The 14,367-nt window shown below is 35.2% G+C and overlaps 1 protein-coding gene, 1 long non-coding RNA gene and 1 pseudogene across 4 annotated transcripts in view; 2 read left to right on the top strand and 1 right to left on the bottom strand.

Moving 5' to 3' along the window:
• Positions 1-14,367, top strand: part of LOC131798780 (NACHT, LRR and PYD domains-containing protein 12-like) — a 46,141-nt gene that overhangs the window by 24,620 nt on the left and 7,154 nt on the right. The gene's annotated exons all lie outside the window — the stretch shown is intronic.
• Positions 737-3,540, bottom strand: LOC131798782 (uncharacterized). 2 transcript variants are annotated; one of them, XR_010716127.1, is made up of 4 exons: positions 3,305-3,540; positions 2,974-3,103; positions 1,395-1,469; positions 737-1,159 (listed from the first exon to the last, which is right to left on the bottom strand). It is a non-coding gene; the product is annotated as an uncharacterized lncRNA (long non-coding RNA). The 2 variants fall into 2 exon arrangements; XR_010716128.1 differs by lacking the exons at positions 737-1,159; positions 1,395-1,469 and having other exon boundaries at positions 1,725-3,103.
• LOC136276944 (SWI/SNF-related matrix-associated actin-dependent regulator of chromatin subfamily A member 5-like) lies at positions 5,525-13,462 on the top strand (annotated as a pseudogene).

Here is a 14,367-nt window from a genome sequence, read left to right as displayed (position 1 = left end):
AACATGAAGAGAGACAATGGGGTGAAAACTCACAATTCTTGCAAGGAAGTGCGATCTAAATCTTGTTGCTCTGTTTAGCACCTCATAAAAGCTAGTTTCAAAAACCTTCTTTACTAATTAAGTTCTTCATTTCTGCTTTTGATGCTGTAACCATACTATCAATTGAAATGCTGTAGACTCAAAAAGCAAAATATGTTTCTAATTTAGAAATTATCAAAAAGTATTTTTCAATAAAATAAACTTCAAATTTGTTAAAATATTTACAAAGAATCCCAGATTTGTGAAACCAGCCACGAAAATAGTACCAAAAGGATAAGAGAAGCAACCTTTCACAGACACAACAAAAGAAGTCTGTATCACAAACTAGTTAAAAACATCAACGTCCCTCCCAGGTAGAAGAAATTAATCTGGCTTTACATGAAGATTGTTGTAACAGTAAGAAAACTTGATAATTGGAAAGAAAAATTAATCGGAAATATATTTCAGAGTGGATTTTTTCCTTCTAAAAAATACACATTAATTTGTGGTGAGGACTTCACAGAAAGAAAAATTTAATATCAGAGGTGCTTCACAAATTTCCTTCCCTACTAAGAGAGTATAAATTGTGGGTTGCCTGAGTGTGAAATATAAATTTGGTCTTTCAAAACTAATGTAAAACCTGCTTCTTAAATTCCCACAAATAAAAACAAAATAGAAAAGGGTTTTTTAAAAAATTTAATTTAAAAGAGTGTGTTCTTCAGTCTTCAACTAATGTTGATTAGATAAAAAGCCAGCTAAGTGGAGAGTGAAATCACAGAAATCTTTAGGGATCTTCAGAAATCAGGATGGCAAGCTGACAAAAATGTCCACTAAATGGATGGTGGATGTGATTACCCTCTCTAACAGAGCAAGACATCATCTTTGTCATAACAAAAGAGAGCAGGATCAAGTTTTAAACAATGAGAGGTAAATAATTTGCCATCAGAGGTTTTGTTCTTAGCCCATGCAAATTTTGGTGATTTATATTGTTTGTTTGAGAGAATAGATAAAAAAATAAATAAAATTTTAAAATGTACATACTGAGCTATTTGTGTGCTCACTGAATCTTTTGTCCAGTCATGCTTTTGTTGCTGTTGCCATGGTGGTTTGCTTAAAGTCTCTATTACAAACAATCTAAAGACTGTTTATTTTTCAAGAAAGTACAATGTGAAGGGGTAAGTACACTGACATGTAGTGGATGTTAATAATGTGTTGCTGGACACTGGGTCTGCCATTATTATATCATTAACTAACTGCAAACCAAAGGTAACTGAAAGAATATCACTCAGAAGAGGTATTAAATATGAAAATAGTAGAAAAAAACTTATGTTAAAAAATTTGACAAAAAGCAGTTAAAAAAGAGGGTAACATTTTACCTTCATAGAGAGTGAAACACTGTAGTGCCTTTAAGTATACAGCAAATGCAACATTATCTGTTTGAAAGATACAACCTCAAAACAATAATAATATTAATGACAATAATAATCAAATCAAGTAATAACATACAGAAGCCAGTTTGTTTTCAGTGTCTAACACTTTATCATCTCCAAGATATTTTAGAAATAATTTACATTCTTCATGGTTGGCATTGTCAATCATCTCTTGGCAGGAATGCTTGATGAGAGATTTTGTGTCCTCTAGAATCTGTAATAATTAAGTTAGATTTGGTAACCTCTAAGAACTTACAAAAATGACCAAACAAATCAAAAGGGGACAAGTAACCCAATTTATTAAATAAAAAAGGTGATCAAGAGCTACTGACCCTAAATATCAAGAATTCATCCACAGTTGCAAAAATTTTGTCTTTCATTCTATTTTTCTATGGGACCCTAGGAAAAGGGCCTATAACAAGGTCTGATATATATAATGTCTGATATATATAATTACTAACAAATCACAATATACATCATCTTAAGGCTTTATCCTTGAATTTGTATTCCTTAAATTTTCTTTCTTGACCCAACAAAAGCAGTGCATCCAGATTGAAAAGAGTTCCTGGTGAAGCTGAAAGATTGGCCATGACCACTTGCATAGGAGCAGTTCAACAGTTGGTAATACATTATTTTGGGAGAGGGAATGGCTGTCTAAGCTTAGTTTGACTTTTTTCATTTTATAACAAGCTTCATCAAATGGGTCCTTTGGGAAAATAAAGTGAATGACAAAATGTTGCAATTGTAAATGGATTCCCTTTGTTTACAGTCAGTGGTTATTAAAAATCCTAAATAATACTTATCAGTTTTGGCCAGTAGAAAATGTTGGTTTTGGTGAGGAAAAACAAAGCTCTTAATAGTGTCTAAATTATTTACAGTTAGCAAAAAAAAGGTCTTGAAGGCTTGGGTGGGAACCTCTCTTTCCCCCCATCCTTTAACTTTTTGACTCACAGGAGAAATCAAAAGGTATCTTCACAGCCTTTTATATAAACAGGTGTTGATTGTAATCATCATACTGGGTCATAGTATGTGACTTATGATTTTGTGTTTCACCAATGAGTTCCTTGAATTAAGGGTTTGTATAGCCCCTAACTACAAAAATTCAAAGCTCTGAGGTTTGGCTCCTCTTTGGGACTTGAAAAGGTAAGAGCATGATATGTTTCCAGTCAAGGTGTGGAAACTGAAGAAGAAATTTTAGTTGCCAGTAAATAAATAAAATTTAAGTCCCACTGGTGCTCATGTCTATTGCAATCTAGACCCCAGACTCCACTGGTTACTGTTCACAAGTAGGAATAAATTGAAACCTTTATATTTGAATTTCAGAGACTGGAAAAAATAATATTTAGTGGTCACTTGGAACTCATCTTGTGAAGCTAATTTTGAACCCTGGTGAAGGTGTGAAGGAGATATGGTCTTTATACCATGTAAAATTATTAAAAATAACGGAAAATAAAAGCTGGGTCATCTGCACATTGATTCCACTCCATATGGCAGATAACTAAAGTATTTAACTTATTTGACAAACCAGCCATTACTGTAACTCTGTTGTCAACCCGTTCCGAGAAATAATCTGATTTGAAAAGTTCCATCACAAGACCCTTTTCCCATGCTTTGCTTTCAGTCATCTTTTGATTCAATAACAGCACTGACAATCCCTGCAAGAAACAGAGCTGATTGAAAAAGAGTTGTAGTGTACAATAAGTAAATAAATAACCTTATTGTCTGCCTTCATTCCAAGAGCTTCGCTGTTCTATGTATCTTGAACTTAGAAAAAGAGAATCAAAATGAGATAATAGTTTCCAGTGAGGCTTTAAGCTACTGTAAAAATAAAAAATCGGTGTCTAAGTTTCGTTTACCTTTGCAAGCGTAGGTCTTAGCGGCTACAGTGTTAAGCTAAAACTCTGCTGAACAAGAAACTTAAGATCGACGAAGGTGAAGAAAACAGCCATACAAAATTTAGCGAAATCTCCTTGATTTAAACTCAATTATGTATTCTTCACATGTAAAGCATGTTATAATGTTCATGTCTGGTTCAATCACGTCGCTTGACTGTTGGTAAATTGCAAATGGTGTCACTGGAAGAGTCCGCCAAATTTATAATAATAATTTGAGACATTATTACGACGAAGAGAATCGTCCAGCAGCGAAAGTACAACACCAGAAGAGGTAAAAGTTACTGAATGGCTCATTTTAGGGGCAAATTTACAGGAATTGAGCTTAGAGTTAGCTGATTTCACGAGTAAATGCTCTCAAGTCACGCCAATTCTTTCGTGCATGCAAACAAAGCCAGGTGCATTTCAGCTGGATGTATCCAGTACACTTCTATTGATTTAAGTGCTTAAGTTTTTTTGATCTTATCCAGGTAAGAATGGTTAATTTGGATTGAGACTAAAATCCACAAGACCCGAAATTTACGCAGCTAAAAAAAGCTTTGACAGGCCAAGGAGCTAAGAAAGTCTTTGTTTCTATCAAAAGTGAAACAGTAAACTTCTATACGCGCATATTTGCCTTGTATAACTTTAGTAACAGAAACTTTTGTCGTGTTAAAAGAATCATCTCAAACCGGGGAATTTATTTTTAGTGGTTGTGAATGGATTCCTACATTTGGTCATTGTATTTAAACTACGCCAATTGTATCCTCAGAATTACTTTACCTCAACCCATCGCGGGTTGTTTCCTAGTTATTGAATCGTTACAGTTTCATTCTAATGTTATTATAATGGAGCTCTACCACTTGTGTATCAAGACAACTTGCCAGTCTTCAAGCTGAATATATCATTCACTTTTCATTATCTTTGTACAAGCATTTTGTAACAATCTGATGTTGTAAGGAGATTTCACCATGGATCTCAAGGTGTACCATAAATAAATAAAATTAGGACGAAGTAAAGAAATCGCTTATTTCTCAAGTCACTGATTCTCTCAAGAGGTTTGTTTCCTTATGAAACAGTGGATATCTGATATTTCTTGTGTCAGTCATGAAAGGTAGATAATTTAGTTTCTGTGTAAGTTTATAGGTTGATAACTTTTTTTTTTGGGGGGGGGGGTTTATATCTTTGTTTAGTCTGGTGATGAAGGAGGTGAAGAAAAAACCCCCAAACCTAAAGCACAACCTGGACCACTCAAAGATGCCTCTCAGGAATATGAAGAAAAACTGGTATGAACAGCTTGAATAGCTACATGACATGACTAAATTTCCATCTAGACTTGTAGCACAATCATCATGCCCAAATGTGTAACATAGGGTATTTTCATGAAATGTAAAAAGTATGCCAAAAATACTTTTATTTGCTAGATATACTTGCTAATTTACGTTCTAAAAAGAATTAGTGAAGATTTCAATGTTTGTTCGGTTTTAAAGCTTAATAACTGATTACCCACAATCCTTTGCGGGCGTGGCATTTGACTTTATCACTAGATTTCACTGGCCATAATGGCTGAGTTACAAAAAAAAATTATATTTCAACTATCTCTAGATTTACAAAGAAGCAATTATTTCTTCATTGACATCTACAGGGACTTTGTAAATGTTATTCCTCTTTCTCTTTAGTTCTCCACACACATGCCGCACAGTGCCAGCCAAAACAAACGCACTTTTTTTACATCAAGTTTGTATGTCATGTTTTCTTGCCTAATCCCTGCAGACATAGAGGAGAGGTTACATAGGAGACCTTCGATGTTTGTTGCTTGATTTCAACGAGAAAATCAGGCGAAGTTTAGCGTTTTCGAGCGCTATTTGTGCGGATTTCAATGTAGAGCGGGCTTGAAATTTGATCGTTACACATTGATAAACACAAAGCGAGAGTGAATTTAGGTTTCCGATTTAGTTTGCTTTGAATATCTTCGTTTGTATTGTATGTATGGCTGTAAAACTTTGGGGATTTGTAGTCGAACACATGAACTTTGCTTGGGAGTTGTCTCAGCAACCGAGGTGAAGTAAAAGCTGAAATACAGGCCTTTTTGCAGGTAAGTGGTGTTTGATTTTCCGTGTTTAAAAATAAACAATAACATCGTTTCCGAAACCAAAAATCACTTATTTCTTCTTTGCAGTTAGCTCTTTTTAAAAGTTACTTTAGATGAGGGTAAGTAAGTGTTTGAACCTTACTCAGACGAATCAACTTTCTTTGTAGGCGTATATTCAAGACGCTAGACCCGCACATGTACCATGCAAAGCTCTGTTGGATCTGCTGCGTTACACAAGCAAACAACAGCGACTGTCTTCAAGTTTTTTATTCCTGTTCTTTTAAAAACGAACATTTAACGCTGTCTCTTGGCATAAGGTGTATTTGAGCCCTACTCAGTAAATGAGCATAATGGAAGTTTCTAATTGATGTTGTTTTGAGTACGAAATTTACCTTTATTTTCGGGTTTATGCAAATGAGATGTTACGCGTTACATTTATAATTTGGGTATATTTTCCAGTATCTTTAATATTTTTTAATTCTTACATTATTCCAAAAGGCAACAAAGTTATTTTTTATTAAACTGCAATCATCAGAGAAGCAAAATGACAAGTTTGAAAACAATCTGTCCATTGCTGATCAAGATATTTTCAAATATTTCTGAACAACCCTGAATGGGCGTGATGATCATGCTACAAGTCCTAGTTTTGAAATAAAAGCTAGAAATTGGACTCCAACTCAAGACACATTCTGCTAACCATATTGAACAAATTAATCCTTAAACTTCCAAGTTCTGATTGCCAATTCTTCCCTTTAGTTATGATGCATCTCCTTGTAAATTAGTGAGAAGAACTGGGTGTTAGATCAATATAGCAACTTCTATTCTAGTTTCAGTATTCTCTTTACCTGTTTAATAGGTAATGTGTGGAAATTATAGGGAGAAGTTACATGTTAATCAATTTGGAAGTTGATGGGTTAAATAAGCTGTGGCTAAATGAAAAATGTTTGATCAGTTTGGGACAACAAGATGACTGACTCTGTGTTCATTACCTTTCCAATGCCTGCCTCATTTGCCATAATCAATTTAAAAAAAATTCCCCTCATTTTTTTATTTCAATCATTTTTTGGAAAAGTTTAAATTGATGGAAAGCAGATCAATAAAATATCTGAGGAAAGGTATGAAATGCTTAAGTTTAGTTAATTAATAAAAGTTTGTAAAATTTCTTGTTAATTTTCTTTTATCTGAGGAGTTGTGAAATAGGAAATGATCAACTTGGCTTTCTTCAAGTAAAAGAGAATAGTCATGGTTAAACAATGTTATTGTATTAATTAGATATTCAGGATCTCTAATTGTCTTTTTGTGGTTTTTAGAAAAGAGACAAGGCCACAAGATTCAATTACCTGCTGAAATGAACAGAGATCTTTGCTCATTTCATGAACACAATGAGATCAAAGAAACAGTCAACAAGTCCATTGAAAATGAAGGCACCTCAGTTTCCAAGCAGATCAAGGAAGTTGTCTGACTGTGGGGAGTAAGTATGTGATTGAAAATGGGCCATATGAAACATGCTACTCCTTTTCACAACAGATTTGCAGGGCTTGTAAATAATTTTGAAAGATGAAGAATCTTAAGATAACTGGTATATAACTGAAAACTTTCTAGCTAACACTAGCTTGAATGAGTTCTAAGGGATAGAACTCCTCTTAACTGCAGAGTTTGGGAGAGTTTGTCTAAATTTAAAACTTATTTAATGTTTTAGTCATCGGCATCGGTGCATAGAGCAAGAAGAAGATGAAAAACTGATCAGCCAAAATTAACACTCACAGATATCTGAGATTCACTTTGATCAGAATCCACACTGTAAGTGAAATTTTCCTGATAGATAAGGAGACATAACATATTTTTTTGGTTACAAAGAGCACTCAGGCAATTTCCATATCATGTTCAGGTGTACTTTAACACAATTTTTCAAAATGCTCTAATTACAGACATTCAAGCCTTTAAACTAGAACAAAAAACTTGCTTGTATTTGCTTAAGAGCAAAAGCAAAAAAATCACATATAAGTGTGAGTAAATCAGCAACAAGTTCAAAGACTGAATAGAAGCATAAAAGTAAAAGGGTTTTTTCAGAGCCACTCTGGTTCTTTTACTCCCAAGATCTCATTAGTAATTCTCTTTACTGTCTGCCAAATGATTCTCATTATGTTAGCTTGGAGAATTTGGTATTAGATCATTGGGTAATTCCATAATTGATATTTTTCTTTATTCTCATCACTTGCCTGTATGATATTTTATAGATATAGAAATGAGAAATTCTGTCTTGGTCACTCACAGGAGTTAAAATGCTATTACTAACATGTTTTGTCTCTAGAAGTCCTGTGCTTTGAAATGTTGCAGTAATTAACTCAAAGGCTTTGTATTTTCTGGTAGACATCAAGAATGGAGAAATGAGAGATTATAAGTGAAGAGGTCTTAACTGGCTTATCTCACTGTTTGAGAATGGAATCAATGGAATTTTGGCTGATGAGATGGTGAGAAAATTATTAACATCACTTTTTTTTCTGAGTGTCCTGAGTTCCCATGAGGAATTTGTTACGACAATCTATGATGGATAATATTTTGCCTTCTTGCTAAAAAAAAAAAAAAGCAAAATAAGCTCTTGGGCTAATTCACCAGCAGGCTTAAGACATTAACTAATTTTTTTTTATTGTAACAGGGTCTTGGTAAGACTTTGCAGACCATTTCCTTGCTTGGGTACATAAAGCATTTCAGAGAAATGGCAGGTCCTCATCTTGTTATTTTGCCGAAGTCCACATTAGCTAACTGGATGTCTGAATTTGAAAGGTGGTGTCCGACTATCCGAGCTGTTTGTCTCATTGGCAATCGAAAGCAAAGAGTGAGTTAAACATGTCTGTGTTCTCCAGGAACAAATTTAGAGTTGGAGGTAAATTGCTGGAAAAAAAGGAAAGTGAATCAAGACTTTGCTAAGCTGGGTTTAGGTGGAGGACAGGGAAGTGTATGGCATCCCCCCCTTCCTTGTCCACCAAAGGTGTGGAAAATCTCAAAATTTTTAATATCAGTATGTATATTCTCTGTACTGTTTTCTATACATTTCCTAAGGAGCTGACAATGAGAATCTGTATACAAATCAAGAGCTTCTTAAGTTGGTGATCATTTCCTTTATTCTTGTGACCTTTATGTGTGATTTGGGGGTGATATTGTAAGGAGAAATTAGATACTAATCACTCTTAAGGGTCAGAGGGCTAAGTTAGTGTACTATTGTATATTTTTAGGCAGCATTTATCCGAGACACCATGCTCCCTGGAGAGTGGGACACTTGTATAACATCTTATGAAATGGTGATAGGAGAGAAAGCAGTGTTTAAGAAGTTTGCCTGGAGGTATATCATCATTGATGAGGCACACAGAATTAAGAATGAGAAGTCTAAGGTATGTATATACCAAGTGTGGTGGCCACATTTTACTTCTGTGGTTTAACACTATGTTTCTCATCTTGTTTCCAGCTCCAGAAATTGTGTGAGAACTCCATTCCTCAAATCAGTTGCTCCTGACAGGAACTTCTTTGCAGAACAATCTTCATGAGCTGTGGTCATTGCTGAACTTTCTATTGCCAGATGTTTTTAGCTCATCTGATGTAAGTTGGTCCAGTATAAAAAGACTAAATGTATTGGGGAACTTGAATGATTTATTTTTGTAAGGCTAATCACCTATGCTGCTCAGAACAAAGCAAAATTTTAGAGGAAGCTTACAATTACTTGAAATAAGTACAGGTAACTAGCTGCTTAGCATGGTTTTAGTTTTAAGGACATCATTTAATTTGTTTTGGGCTCTTTCCTAGGATTTTAATGCTTGGTTAAACACAAATTCCCTTGTGGGAGAAAAACAACTTGTGGAACGTCTTCATTCAGTAAGTACTGCATGATATGATGTAACTGCCAAGGAGACAACTTTGGTGTTGTAAACCTCATTTCATATTGTTTTAAGTATTATCCAGGAACCATACATGTATACCATACATGATTCCCGAATAACATATGTATGAAAATTGTCCTCAAATGTGTTAAAAAATTGACCTTGGATGCTCTTATTTCCCTATTGTTTTCAAACATTGCTGCTTACCTGTGATGTGCAAAATTTCATTTTGTTTGCAAGTTGGCTGCTCATTTGTGAAGTACAAGGTTTTAAGTTTCTAACAAAAATGCTAACAGACTTTAGCTTTTGTTAGGTTTTTTTCAGCATACTTTTCCATTAAACAGGGTGTGATATGATAAAATTGTTGTCTAAAAATGTCCAGTTATCTTTTTTCCCCAACATGTCAAAACACTCATAGTGAATAATTTTGTTTTCATCATAGGTTCTAAGACTATTCTTACTGCGTGGTGTCAAGGCTGATGTTGAAACACGACTTCTCCCAAAGAAGGAGACAAAGATCTATGTAGGACTCACAAAGATGCAAAGACATTGGTACTGCTTCCTTCACTGTTCCTTGAAATAATTCCCAATAAAATTGTAGATTTAATTGCCCTTTACATGTACATCCTAACATCAGTATGCATATTCTCCATACTGTTCTCTATACATTCCCTGAGGGGCTGACAGGGAGAATTTGTTTAACTGTCAAAAGCTTCTTTAGTTGATGATTATTTTCTTGAATTAGGGGTGATATTGTAAGGAGAAATTAGTTGCTGGTCACTCTTAGGGTCAAGGAATTAATTGCAGGTCTCTTTTTAATGGAAACCAGCCAATAGTACACCAAATCTGAAATCTGCTTCAAAAACTGCAAATTGCAAGATGGTAACATTAAAAACTGCCTACCTAACTCAACCAAATTGTAGTATGAAATTAACTAAGATGAAAGCCCTTGATGAGCATTATTCATAAGTGTGAATGAAAGTGATCCTCGCAGTAATGTGCACTACTTAGGCAGTAGTGAAAATAAGGCCTGAAAAAAAATTCAGGCCTGTACGGGATCCCGTACAGGCCTGAATTTTTTTCAGGCCTTATTTTCACTACTGCCTAAGTAGTGCACATTACTGCGAGGATCACTTTCATTCACGTCTTTATCCGCAGTTCAAATATATGACTTTCATATATTCTTAACCATTTATTCATAAGTGTATAGCAATAATCTTTGATATTACTATTGCCTATTTAGGTACACTAAGATCTTGATAAAGGATATTGATGTGGTAAATGGAGCTGGGAAATCAGACAAGATGCGGCTACTGAACATTCTAATGCAGCTATGAAAGTGTACAAACCACCCTTACTTGTTTGATGGAGCAGAGCCTGGTATGTAGAAGAGTGAGATTCAAAGTGCTTATGGTCTCTGTGTTGACAGATGTGATAAGATTGGGAAGTTGACAGAGGTGCAAGGGCAGGAACCATTTACATACTGACTTGCGGACTGAGAGGCTATGGTGTGTAGCAGTATATGTGAATTTTGATTTAGTACTCATTCCTCAGTATGGCATCATGCATCTTTATCTCACATACATGTAGTGTCTTGTGGAAGTAGCTCACCCATATTAAGCGACTCTCCACCATGTGCGTGCCATGATGGACAGTCACTTAATGCCCATTGATTAAAAGTCTGTTGAACTCCAAAAGAGTCCAAGCTGAAGAATTAACATTATGTAACAGATGTCCAGAAAACTGCTGTTATGAACCCTTTTAGTCAAGGAGCAGTTACTGTTAAAAAATAGATAGAAGATATTTAAGTCTCCCTCAAACTCATCATTGACTACCTCAAACCATTAAGTCAGAACAGCTGATGTAAATGAAACCGAACAAAACATTTATGGGGTGGAGACTAAAATTCATTTCTTTTTGATCCACTGATTGTTTTATTAGAACAGGGGCCTTACCATCCACTTTGGAAATCTTTTTCTGCAATAACCTTGTGAAATTAGGAGTTCATTGTCTTCCATTTATGCAATATTTACTTATCTTATGACACACTAGTCTTACTTGTACATGCAAATCAAGTATGACTTTTTGTTGTTACCATTATGACAGGAACTTTGTACAACAATTTATGGACTTCCCTAAGCCTCTGATTGCTGCAGTCAATGGACCTGCTGAGGGAATATCAATAACAATCATGGGCCTGTTTGGCTTGATCTATGCATGAGATAAAGCTACATTTCACACACCATTTATGGAGCTAGGACAAAGCCCTGAAGGATATTCCTCATTTATGTTCCCAAGGATAATGGGACCTGCAAAGGTACATTGTCTTGCCTCTAATTTCTGTTGAAACCTTTGTATAAGTTGTTGAGTTGAAGAGCATATTTTAAGTTATTGTTTTAATTGTGAAATTACACCGTGAATTCTTCTTCTTCTTTAGTCCAATGAAATGTTGCTTGCTGGACGGATACTGACAGCAGTTGAAGCAAGAGACTGTGGATTAGTTACAGATGTTTTACCCCATGACAAGTTCACAGAAGAAGTTCAGAACATTACAAGCAATGGCCAAGCTGCCCCCCAAGGTAGAAAATTGAATTATAGAATTTCACAGCAGGGTGCCCTCTACAATGGAGTCGCAGTAGCATTTGGAGATATGCTATTTGAAGGAGGGGGGTGGGGGAAGGGGTTTATTTGTAATCTCTTTGAGATATTCTCAGCCATATGGCCTCTCTCAATAAATTGTAGACAGAAGCCTGGGAGTAAAACTTCAGTGTTCTTACCTGAAAGATATTACTCATTTGTGTTCTCTAGGATAATGGGACCTGCAAAAGTACATTGACTTACCTCTAATTTCTGTTGAAACCTTTGTCTAAGTTGTTGAGTTGAAGAGCATATCTTAAGTTATTGTCATAATTTGTGAAATTACACCGTGAATTCTTCGTCTTCTTTAGTCCAATGAAATGTTGCTTTCTGGATGCAAACTGACAGCAGTTGAAGTAAGAGACTGTGGATTGGTTACAGATGTTTTCTCCCATGACAAGTTCACAGAAGAAGTTCAGAACAGAATACAAGCAATGGCCAAGCTGCCCCCCCCCCCCCAAGGTAGAAAATTGAATTGTAGAATTTCACAGCAGGGTGCCCTCTACAATGGAGTTGCTGTAGCATTTGGAGACATGCTACTTGAAGGAGGGGGAGGGGGTGGGGGAAGGGGTTTTTTTGTGTAATCTCTTAAAGATATTCCCAGCCATATGGCTTCTCTCAATAAATTGTTGAAAGAAGCCTGAGAGTAAAACTTCAGTGTTCTTATGTGTATTCCCTTCAGCCTGAAAACAATTAAAGGCATCCTGCTTTACTCAAGTTTTATTGTAACATATAATCATAGTGATGAAGATAGGAGAGGACTTTCCATATTTTATTTATCAATTCTAATTTTTATCACAATCATTTATATTTAACTGTAGATGGTAGGGGCCTCGTGTGATGGGTTATTTCAGACGACCAATCAATGTTTTACACTATCATTCAAAAAGTGATCTGTTCTTTTTTTTTTTTTTTTTCAGGCTCTACTGTTGTCCAAGCAGTTAATACGTGATTTTTTTCAGCGATTTGTTACATGGAGCCAACGAAAAGGAGTTTACTTTACTTGAAGAACGCTGGCTTTCAGAAGAGTGTATGCAGGCCGTTATGGCTTTCATGCAGAGAAAGTCCAAATTGTAGCCCAGCTTTCATTTCCTTGCCGGATTGAAATTAGAGCTTTATCGAAGTCAACCACGATTGTCGATGTTAAGGATTTTTTTAAACGATGTTAAGGATTTTTTTAAATTCGCTCTTCGCAAATTATTCAATCGTTAATCGGTCAATAGTTATTAATCTTATTTTACAGGTGGTATGTTCAGTCGAAAAAAAGTAATTAAATGCAAGTGTTGAAACTCAAAATCGTCAGCGTTTTAGTATCACTTAATTACTTCAGGCAGTTTACCTGTATTTATTCAGACACTTAAAGACCGTACGAGTGTGTTGCAGAGACAGTAGCCATCCTGGTATAAAACACGAAGTGGACTGAGGCGTTAACATCAGAAAACCTAGAGGCAAAAATAAACAAAGTGTTGTGGTTAGAAAAGGATTGAATGCGAGCTATGAAAAACTTAAATGACACATTTTCCAAAAATGCCCAAAACAAAGTGAGCTCAAACTAACAAGGATGACATTTAAAAAGAGACATAAAATTTTCTTTCTTCGAGTTAAAAATTTGACCGCAGAAAGAAATAACCGCTTCAATTGCGTAGAATTGACTCGTATTTCAGGTTATGCTCAAACTTTTATGGGGTAAAAAAATTTCAGGAAGGTTGCTACATTACTGATTGGCAAACCATAAAAATAGAGTTGATTTCTCATGCAAATATAAACGCTACAGCAAACAAAATTGCTCAACTCATCATCTCTCAAATCTAACCAGAAAAAGGTTGATTGGTACGCCGAAATGGAACTTGGCTGTATACTTAAATTTTATACCTCGTTGAATCAGTTCGATCTGGATATATTTGCTCCTAGTACTAAGCCCCAGACCTTAACCCTACGATGAAAATTTCACTATCGTTTCCTTGATATATTTTCGTGAAAAATTGTACAAGTCTGCGTTCAGATTAAGGACAATTTTCTTGAAAACTAAAAATATAAATTTAATTATAGAAACTGCTGCAACAGAATTGACAAGTCTGTCAACAACCTCATAAAAGACTTAAAAAGGAAGACGTCGTCCATTTTCTTAACCCTTTACACCGATACCCTAATATCAGTATGGATATTCTCCACACTGTACTTTATACATTTCCTAAGGTGCTGACAAGGAGAATTTGTTTGCCAATCAAAAGATTCCTTCCTTGGTGACCATTTTCTTTATTCTCATGACCTTAATGTTTGATTCAGGGGTGATATTTTAGGGAGAAATTAGGTGCTAGACACTCTTAGGGTTTAAAGGATTAATAGTATTTCAAACTATTCTGACTGACTATTCTGTTATTTACACAGTTGGCTGCAACAATGTTGCCATAAGAAACTTTAAAAAAGCAGCAAAGAAAATCGGAAAG

The sequence above is a fragment of the Pocillopora verrucosa genome, chromosome 14, assembly GCF_036669915.1.
Source record: "Pocillopora verrucosa isolate sample1 chromosome 14, ASM3666991v2, whole genome shotgun sequence".
Lineage (NCBI taxonomy): Eukaryota > Metazoa > Cnidaria > Anthozoa > Scleractinia > Pocilloporidae > Pocillopora > Pocillopora verrucosa.
The sequence above is the reverse complement of the archived record's forward strand: the minus strand, read 5'-3'. Positions and strand labels throughout refer to the sequence as shown.